The sequence below is a fragment of the Charadrius vociferus genome, unplaced genomic scaffold (assembly GCF_000708025.1).
Source record: "Charadrius vociferus isolate BGI_N301 unplaced genomic scaffold, ASM70802v2 scaffold103, whole genome shotgun sequence".
NCBI classification, from domain to species: Eukaryota; Metazoa; Chordata; class Aves; order Charadriiformes; family Charadriidae; genus Charadrius; species Charadrius vociferus.
In genome coordinates, this window is record NW_009648061.1 from 5,493,155 (window position 1) to 5,504,274 (window position 11,120).

General features: G+C 38.7%; 1 protein-coding gene across 1 annotated transcript in view; it reads right to left on the reverse strand.

Annotated features, from left to right (window-relative positions):
• PAPD7 (PAP associated domain containing 7) overlaps window positions 1-11,120 on the reverse strand; it is a 61,035-nt gene that overhangs the window by 49,670 nt on the left and 245 nt on the right. The window lies entirely within an intron of this gene.

The following is an 11,120-nucleotide window of genomic DNA, read 5'->3' on the forward strand; positions in this document are numbered from 1 at the left end:
TCCCTACACTTTCCTAATCTACTCTTTAAGAAGTCAGCGTCATATTTTCTTGCTGTGGCAAAGCAGCACTTCATTTAATGCTTCAGTTTGCACAGGACAACAGCACAAAAGCTAGATAATCAAAACTCATTTAAAGTTCAAACCATACGCCGTGGTTTCATGGTTAAGTTCCTCTGGAATTCTTCAGCATATATCCCCAGACATGGCTGTACAATAGTATCATTCTGCTGCTGGATTTAAATTCTCCTTACTGAAATTTAAAATGACAGTTGCCTGGAATCAAAGAAAGTTCTGGTGAGAAGTCTCTTAAGCCCTTCTCTGACAAAAAGCAATGCAATGAGTTTGCTTCGTTTTTACTACACAATCTGACTTCTCCTTAGTGTCCTTTCATGTCTCTTTCTATAAGCCATATGACTTGCCAGTGACTCTGGCAAGTTTCTTGCTTTTGATGTGCAAGGTTTTCAGGTTTTAATTCACTTAGCAAACCAGTTCTCAAACCCACTGTCTTAACAGACTTCTATTTTGTTTGCTCTTTCCAGTTTTCCCTCATTCAATAGCTTCTACTTCTCAGATAACACCATCTTCCTGGTCTACGTCCCTCTGGATAGGAGCCACATCAGCTCCACATCACAGTCAGCATATGACAACACAAACAACTTAATATAGCATTTTCAAAGCCCTTTTGGCTTCCAACTGAAGAAGCTTCTCAAGACTGAGATGCTTTTTTAAGATTTAATATTACTGTAGTTTACACTTTTCTAAACATCTTTGCTCAGACAAGGTTCCTGGAACAGTCACAAAAAAGCAGCTCTGATATACATAAAACAAGATGCTGTATGCTGCTCAGGACTAATCTCAGAGTAACTTCTCTACTAGCTGAAGGAATAATTTGGTGTCTGAAAAAACAGATCACAACAGGATATTCACTCAGCCAATACAGGGAGAGTTTTCAGTTAAGTATTTTGCCCATTTATCCTCTATGATCTTCAGAAGCACTTGTTACCTCTTAAGTCAGGACTGCGACAGTATCTTTCATTACAAACAGAATTTCAATTTGCAGCACATGATGTACATGCAAATATAAGTAACAACTTTTTTTAAAAAAAACCCTGAACTTCCTTCAACATATAGCACAAATCAAATCAGTTCTCTCAATCTCCTTCTGGCTTCTCAAAGAATTTGGGCTCCAGCAGCATCCCAGCACCTGGCTATCTTCTATCATATTTTAAAGATGCCTATTATACTACTCTCCTAGCAAGGACAAGCACTTGAATTTACTTTTTCACAAGGCAGTTTCACTATATTTATAGAAATGCTGGGAACAAAACTTGTTGGTGAGATATAACTGTACTCTTAATGCAAGGTGGAAAAGATAAGAACATAGGGATGCAGAAGAGAGGCTACCTGTACTTGCTACACTATTCAGCTTGCTAATTTTAACTGCCTGGAAGAACCTACCATTCACTAATGCTATTACTGCACAGTAAACATCTGCTGCTTACAGGCTGAACCATGCAACAGAACTGACACCTTTTGTTTACCAAAAAAATTGTCCCTTTTACCTTTTTGGAAAGGCAGACACACTAGTTCTAGTCTTCAGGTTAAAATAATATTCAGGAGACATTCTCAGACTTTTCTAACGGTTTTCCTTAAAGGCAGGTTTCTAAGAAAGGAGATCATTTACTTTACTCGTCATTTGCTGTATTTACAACTATTATTATATATAACATTGACTTGTTACCTCAAGGGCTAACTTCAATGCAATGAAATGAAACTCTCAAACAGCATCTACAAACTAGAAGGTGAATGAAAAGCTACAGAGACTTTGTTCCCTCAAGTAAGCATCCTGTTTCTTTTCAACATCATGTCTACACTACTAAACACATTAATTTATTCTTAAAGGAACGGATAGAAACATTACTGCATCATTTACATGGAACAACTGATTCTTTTTAAAAACAAGTAAAGAATATTTTTCTAACTGAAAAGTCTAATATCAGCCAAGAATCCTTATTAAAAGGAAAGAATACATGCCACAATCAAAGCCTGTGGGTGAAACACAAGGGGTGAGTAGGAAGGTAAAGGAAGGTAAAGAAATGGGGAGGCACAGGCAGCATTTCAACAGAAGCTTTGTTGAAATAAAGGTTACAAATAACAGGACATGTTCTTTTACAAATAACAGGATATGTTCTTTCAATGAAATATGAACTCTAAAACATGCCTGAGGACTTCGCTTTCTCAAGATTAAATGGTGAAAAGCCCAGCAGCCATCAAGCGTATTTTGGAAATCTGTTACATCTTCACCTACAACTACTACAAAGCACAACTGCATTACCGTGGAAATGCAGGTGAAATCTCACACTACAACAATCAAATGTATTCAATAGTTGAAACCAGTGTTGCAGCTTAAAACTCGGGAACACAGTTTAGTGAAATAAAGGAGAATAATTATATACAATTGAAAGCAATAATATACTCTGAGATACAGATTTTTCCCAAAATTATCTAAGATTAAGACATCTGCAAAAGTAGAAAAAAAAAAAAAGAACTATGACTGAGGAGATGAACTCACAATTCTTCTCTTCCCATCCCACTCTCAACATCCATCAGGTGCCTTCACTTTTGTACACCAGTCCTCCTCACTACCAGTAACACTCAGGTAATAGTATTCTATGCCCTATGCAATGTTCCAGGCTTACAGATGAGAGAAACTATGAAATCAGAGTGCTGTGCTCACAGACTGTACTACTGCACCAAATCCGTCTCATATTACTACATAATTCAGACAGCAATTATCTTTGTCACTGTAACTGTGTGGAAGGCAGCAAACTCTAAGACTGGCAGAATAAAAAAAAAAATCTCAACTATACAGAATATGAATCAGTGCTGTGAAATGTTTTACAGGTAGGTACCCTAAATAGTAAATTCAAATAAGAATCAAGCTTACTTTGCCAGTTAGCTATTAAGGAGAGAATGGAAGAATAATAGTACTTTTTTTTTCCTCATCCACAGAACAAAGAGGATACCTTATAAAATATATTGTACCTTTTCCACAAGAGATTGTATTGTTCATATGTCCTCTCTAAGCCTTCTTTTTGCCCCACACTCTTGCACATCAGAGTCGGTCCTAATTTTAGATTGAGTTTCTAGCTAATTAGATTTTAACTCAGGAGCACTTGACAGTTCACACACTCAAGAAACTAAGCTTGTTGGATTGATTTATACTGCAAATTTCCAGACTCAAGTAACAGAACTTGTTTGCATTTTGGAAGAGAAAAAGAATCCAAAACGAATCTATTTTTGCAAACTATGTCAACTCAACCAATTACCTCATTAATGGCTGAATGTACTTTGAAAAAGTTGCACTATAAAAACCTAGAAAAGAAACCGATATATATCTCCAAGTTAATTCATGGCAAAATAGATCCACTTCATAAGCTTCTGAACAGCTGTACATAACTCATGACTTAGGCTGCTGGACTTCACCACAACACCAAGAAAACATCACATTATTATTTTATTGCATCAGTGAAGGAGCATACCATATGTTAAACCTTGGAACTGAATCAGCAAGCTCGCTATGCCAATAAATAAAACCGCTAAACACTGAAATTCCTGTCTTAACGCTATTCTTTTCCAAATGCCCAAAGATAGCAAGTGATTAAAATCCCAGACAAGTCAGAAAGGTTGCAACAGCAAGAACACATTCGTGATGAGAGACTAATTATGCCCATGTAGATCAGGTATGCACTACACCATGTTAGCCCCTGAAACATTTAAGAGAAGCAACTCTTGCAATCTCAAGCAGCCGAGTCTCATTCAAAATGCCTCCTTCAAAGCACCACTAGCAGCAAACCCTGCACATTCAAAGCCAGTATCTCTGCAAGGCAACAAAAGCTAGAAAAACATGTGCTGGATTTAAGTACTGCTGCAGTGCTCCATATAAAAGAGGAAGCTTCTTAATTTAAGAACATCAACCAAAAGAATAAAGTGTTTCAGAGACTATTAAAGATAGCACACTGGTTGTTTAGCAAAAGCTTGCATCACTAATCAGATTTTAGGGAGAAAAAAGAGCTTCTACTACCTTGTCACAGGATTCCATCAGAAGATGTCTTCAGAAACCCTGAAGTCATGTACAAAGCAGGAAAAGAGGATTGGAAGATTAAGGATATCAAAAAGGATTATAAGGAACAACTTAACAAGATGCAAACCTACACTTGAGAAAGGATAAACTAGCTCAGGAGCCCGAAAATCTGCTTCTGTTAAGTGAATTAAGTGATCAGAACAGAGAAAGTTAAGTGATCACAATGCATGACAAGTAGAGAACAAGTATTTTTCTTTTTTTATCCCTCAGATGTTTTCCTGATCCCTAACTATACAGGGAGAATTTGTCCCAAACCGACTTTTTAGTAAAAAATACTTCACAGCAAAATCTATTCCTGGTAATTTGTTATTCACCAAAAGCAGCACTCACTTGATACCACATTTGTATCAGAAGAACATTAAGCAGCAATCTTTTTTTTTTTTATTTAAAAGCATTAGTTTCGACATTCATAATAGTCAAACTAGTCAAAAGTAGAACCAATGCAACACATGAATAGTTATGACTATATCAAGATGTCAACATAGCCTTCGGAAGTGGAGGTAGTGTCTTAAAGAAAACCATTAGGAATTATTTGCAAGAATCAGTCAACCACAAAGGAAATCCTGTTATCTACTTGGATTTCCAAATGGCATTTGATAATGGTCCCAAATGTCCTCATGAAGACTTACAAAGAAAGTAAGCTGACATAGGATGAGAGGGAAGGCCTTCACATAGACAAAGAACTTTTTTAACAAAAAAGCAAGGAGGTGGAACTCTTAGTTTCCATATTGAAGGAAGGTCACCAGTGAAGCCCCAAAGTGCCCTATGCTAGTCAACATCCTCCTAAATGATCTGGCCAAGGGGACAAATAGTAAAGCAGAGAAGTCTGAGTCTGCAAGGCTATCTAGAATAAGCCAGCTTAAGAATTGCAGATAGACATTAAAATACAGACTGCACAATGAAGTAGCAGGTAGAATTCGAGACAGGATAAATATAAGCACAACAGAGGCATATAAGAATATTCTATCTTTACAAAGATGATTGCATCTTTGGGGGTCTGCAGCAGCTCTAAACACTGAGGGATCAAGATCTTGAAAGAAGAGTCCTTAAGAGGTCTGTTCAATACTCAGTAGCCAAAATGAACAGGCAAGGCCCATGTTAGTAATCAGGAAACAAAGTAAAAGATAGAACAAGATAGCCCAAGATGTAGGAATACTGTGACACTATCGCACACAGGTCTGGTTTGTACAAGGCCCAAAGATACAACAGAACTGTAAAGCATACAGAGGTGATAAACATCAAGAGGCTGGAAACTGCTTCAATAGAAGGAATGATTAAACAGACTAGAAAACAAACTACTGTCAGGTGATTCAACTTTTGCCTTCTCTCTTTCAAGTCAGCTGCAAAGACCACTTATGAATTGACTCATTAATGAACAGACCTGTGGCTGGCAGAAACTGCAACCCTAGTGACAGCCTCAGAACAAAAGAAAGAAAAAAAAAACGATCTTTACATAATGCATAGCTTAACTGAGTAACACCTTGCCACAGGACACTGCTGATCCCAGAAGCTCATGCCAGCCCAAAATGAGATGAGATAAATTCATACATAAAATCCACAATAAGCTTAACAATGCACTGCATGTAGCCCAGGTAGTCTGAGAACTATAGATCGCTGAAATCTGAGAGATTATTCCAGGAAACATCACCACAGGCCCATGTTGATATAGTCTTCTCCCAACATTTGGCATTGACCTCTAATGGTCTCACCCAGTACAGCTGTTTATGGTCTTGGTGCCAATTATCTCTACTGCCAAAGCCTAACAACTGTGAAAAGCATCATGAAGCTGATGCCAGGATTAAACTGCTCCAAACATGTCCCATTCTCCTTTACACACAGATGTCAGCACCTGTCATGCAAAGCCTTCTCGTGTTTTACTACCGTAGTTCAACCTTTCTGACCTCTAGTAGTACATTCTCTCGCAAGCCTACTGCTGCCAAAATATTCCTTTCATTCCACTACCGAAAGCATCAGTCTCTACTCGACACTAGGCATCCACTTTACAAGGAAACTTTGAGCTTTACCTACTCTAGTCAACTTAGTCGACCACAAAAAAAAAAATGTTCTGTTCTTTTGACAATTCATCCAGCAGCTACCCTTGAACTCTGCTGCATACCAACCTTTAGGCACAAAAGCAACCAGTTCAACCATATCCTGAGGCTCTCTCAAGTCTCTCTCCAGACATTTACTATGACTAACAGGCAACTACTCCTGCCCTCCTCCTTGCACACTACAGTATATACTGCCTAGTTCTGCCCTGATCCTAAAGCAAGATGAAACAAGAATTGAGTATACATTGCAGCACTGCCTGCCTCTTACATTAAGACCTTCACTACAGGTATCCACCTAACATTGCAGATAACAGACACTAAAGATTTAACAGATGAAGCATAGTCCATTGTGTTGATTCTTTACTAGAAGGTATTAGATCAAGAGAGCACTGTTAAGGACAGCAAGGAGTTAGAATACCACCCTTGGGAAACCCTTAAAGCCCTTACAAGTGCTGGACACCCCCATGCAGATGGTAAAGGCTTCACAGAGTTTCCAAAGTTTGCATTTTTTCAGATCAGCCAAAGTACAAGAAAATAAAATCTGCAAAAGAGGCTGACAATGTGGCATCCCTACACATTAATTTGCATTGTCCAGCTCTGACAGGAGCATAATAAGCAGCAAGGGTTCACAAATATGGAACTAGAGCTATAGAAGATCCTGAATGTGATGCATTTTTAATAGTGCATTGCACAAAACCCAGTAACTGTATTTATCTTGGTCAAAGTTCAGCAATATATCATAAAAGCAAAACACCCAGTAAGACTGGAATTAGAAACACTTCAGCATACAGGTGAAGAAATAAACAAAACCTAATACAGACTTAGCATATATAGCAACACTACCACATCTGAGTAACCACAGAAATGAATGTCCGGATATCACTTTTGGTACACAGTATCCTTCAGCTGTAAACTGGTGAACACTGAAGCAAGTCTTCTAGGGAAGCATCGTTGTAAGTTTACCTTGCTTATGAGAACTCTCCCCAGGTATCTGCTACGGTCACCAAACCATGCTGGCCTGAACGCTCCTTCAGCCTAACCAAATGTGGAGGTTTTTGTGCTCTTGTGCTCTACAACAGAAGTTTTGTGTCATATCAAGAGATGGTTAAAGACAACAGCATGGAGGGGGAAAAATGAATGCAGTAAATAATCAGATGTTATGCAATGCTAATTAGTCTGGGCAAAGCACCATTCCAAAGTATCATAACACTTCTGGTATCCACACTAATCGTCAACAAGCCAGTTCTGTTGTTTCTGCACCGCACTGTAATGTACCAAGCAGATATGCAAGGTATTTCAGCACTAATCTCATTCAACATCTATAATTAATCTGAAAACTTCATTCAAAGTATTAAGCAGAACAGGCTCATATTGTTAAAAATGCCTTAATTCTTTACTTTGTTAACTTCATATTAAGAAGCAGAAGAATCAAATCAGCTACAATTTTATACTACTCATAAGCTATTAGCTACATCTTAAGAGAAAGTGACCTATTAGCTCTGTACCCAAGCAATATAAACCTAGCAGTAGAGTCCTTAGTAAAAACTTTACAATAGCTTGATTCCAATTTGATACGCACTTTTAAACTCTCTGGATGCCTGAATTAGTCAGATATATTTAAAATATTGACTTTACAGAAAGAGAAGGTATTACTTCAATGTACAAAGGCGGCAGACCCTAAGATGCTAGATGCAGTTTAAAACCTCTCAAGAGGACACTTTACAGTACCAAGAAACCACATGTAGTTCTGAACATCAGTCACAAGTTTGAGCTAATCTCATAATATTAAAGGACACTTATCTGCATCACATCTGAAACCAATCATTTTGTCATCTCTACGGTGCTGTACTCCTAACCTAAACCCAGGCATTTAACAATTTACACTGTTACTGGATTAACCACTCTGTTGAAGCACTGGAATAAATATGGTTTCATTCTCCTCACTCCTTACCTGCCAAAAATCAGGAAAAATATGACACAGGTCAATCTAGGGCATCCTAAAGCTATGCTTTAGGATGAAATCTAATCAAGCATGGCTACTCACACTTGCGTTTTACAAGAGAGTATTTCCTTTACAAGACAAAGATTGGCATGCTACTGTCAGAAGGTGATAAAAGCAATAGGTGTGAGTCTACCAGAAAAAAGGAATGCTGCACATAAAGCAGCAAAATGCAGCCTTTACAACATAAAGCATTCCTAAACATCACCACACCTACTGTCACAAAGCCACTGAATACAATTCATCTGAAAAAAATGGTGATGACTTGCACAGCTACAGACCATCTCCAGCTCTGAATGAGAAAGTGGAGAGAATACAGTACTATTTCAAAGCATTCAGGCATTTCATCAAACGTACTACTGCAGCCTGGGAGAGGGCAAACAGAGATTGTCCTTCTTAGTCTGTTACCAAAAGACACTACAGTAACACTGTGAGCTACTGCATATCAGTTGGAAATTTCAGTGCGTTGTAGGAGAACATTCTTCAGAGAACAATATTCACGGCAGAGTGAGACATTACACATTTATGTGTAGTATGAGCACAAGAGCATCAATGATCAAGTCCTTCTTCCTATAATCTATGTCCAAAGCAGACTGCAACTGAAGATTGTAAGGATCACAGTTTTTGACAGTGCATACACCAGTTTGACACCACTGAAGATGCTCTTGTCAATCTACTATCACAACTATGAAAGTGATGCTTCAGGACCGGGCTGATAATTCCATGTAACACCAGGCAACAAATCAGGAACATAAAGGATCCAGAAGAAACTTCTATAGGTATCTGTTCCCACCTCAGTCTTTTCAGTGCATTTTGAAGAGCCAAATAATACACCAGCCTGGCTTCAGGAAAATGAAGTTAAACTCAGCAGAAGTCAGGAATTACTGCAGAAGATAGACACCTAAAGCCACTCCATCAGTGACAATTTTTGTTATTTCAATTCATAAAAAAATTTCTAACACCAAACAGAAAATTGTTTTAGAATACACACTTGTCCAAGCTTCAGCTTGAGGAACAGAACTCAAAGTTTTAAGCAGAAACTGCTTCTCATATTTAAGTCTATGGTCTCAACTTCCATGCTCTCCTTCAGCACTAGTTCCCTGCTACTCTAAGGAAAGCTGTAACATTGGTACAGTTTTGTGAAGCTTAGTAATTTGACAAATTAATCATGAGACAGCCTGAAACTATGGGATCACACATGCTGTAGTTACCAATGTCCCACCCCTAGCATCAGGTCTTACTGTAGTAATATAGATACTTGACAGAAGATCAGGAAACACAGCTTCCACTTTCAAAGATATTTAGCCAAGAACTTGTCATTAACTCATCAGCAAAAGAATAACCTGTATTACAGAACTGAATAGTGCAACTGAAGCTTGGCTAAACAATTTTGTTGTGCATGGATTCTCTATAAACTTATACTTGAAAAGTGGCATAACCTTTGCTAAAGGAAAGCCAACAGAAAACAAAAGGGCAGAAGATGAAAGATAGGGATATTTGATTGGCATAGGTGGTGCTGCTGAACAACTAGAGGACAGAACCTGCAGTGCCTGGATTTGATTCCTGGGTTTGGTGTAGGCCTGCTGGGTGACCTCAGGCAACTCCCTCATCCGCCTGCCTGGACATCTACCTCAGTGACACTGACCTGTCTTACACAGATAAATTAAAATAAGTCAGTGTTCTCATGCACTTTTATGGAAATAAAACAAAGACAATCAGACTATTTTTAAGTTAATATTGGAATTTTAGACATACATCTTATTAGTACAGGATCCAAAGCTCCTAGCATATGACACCTCTTAAACATCTAAATCTTAGCTTCCTGTAAGCAATTCTCATTTTCCGTGTTAGTTTGGAATTAAAAAGCAATAGTCACCAGTCTTTTCCTCCCCAGGGGAGGCTATGGTTTGCAAAAACAGAACTTTAAAAATATCTTTTAATACTTTTGGATAACTTTAATGCACTCAACGCCTGACAGTACCACCCAAAAGAGAAAAGGAAGACACTGTCCTTAAGTTAAATCTCTCACTTAAATTTCTCCAGCTCTGAAAGTGTACCCTGTTACCTTTATCTATTTCTCTCTACAAATACGCAGTGCCTTTACTCCATGGGCATCTTGGGGGCTTGGATTTTAGGAGTGCCAAAAAACTATTTTTGAAATGACATCAGAAATCTGCTATGGTCAATCAATGCAGCTAGCACTTCTTCCATGAAGAAAATAACCTTAACATTAGAAAGCAACGTTTCCCCTTGACTGAGTGAAATTTGACAGCTGAAATACAGAAACCTCATGGAGCACCCCAGTTTAGTCCCTTCCACGTGCCGATCAGACCAAACTGAATACTCGGCCTTACTCTAACTATCCATTTATATGAGAAAGTTATGGCCACAGAATAGTATAAGCTTCATAAAAGTGTTCTCTTTAGAAAGCCAGGATTTCAGTAGATATTGGCTGGCTCAATCTGTTCTAGAAATAGAACATTTCCCTCAAAAATTTTCTAAGACCACATTGACTTTCATGCTTATTCCAGCCAGAATTGGGCACTTCCCTTTCAATTGATGTTCCTAATGCTCCCCAAAGTAACCAGTCTGCTACAGCCTAAGCAGAGGCATTTAAAAAAAAAATCAGTGCAAGGGTCTTCTGTGAGCTCCTCTGAAGACCTCTGCTTCCCTCTTACCATCTGAATTGACCCCTAGGAGGTTGACAAGCATCCCCCACCCATCTCTGCTTTAACTATTCTAGGTGCCGTTTAATAGGGACCTGACATCTTCACCCCTCAACCTCCCACAAGGCAAGGCCTAACCCCCTGTATCCCTGGCTTCCCAGGCCCTGCCTGCACTGCTGCTTCGGCCAGCGGCCACCCAGCTAGTACGGACCAAGGTGATTTACGAAAGAACACGGGTTTGTGCCCCGCCACCCCCTACC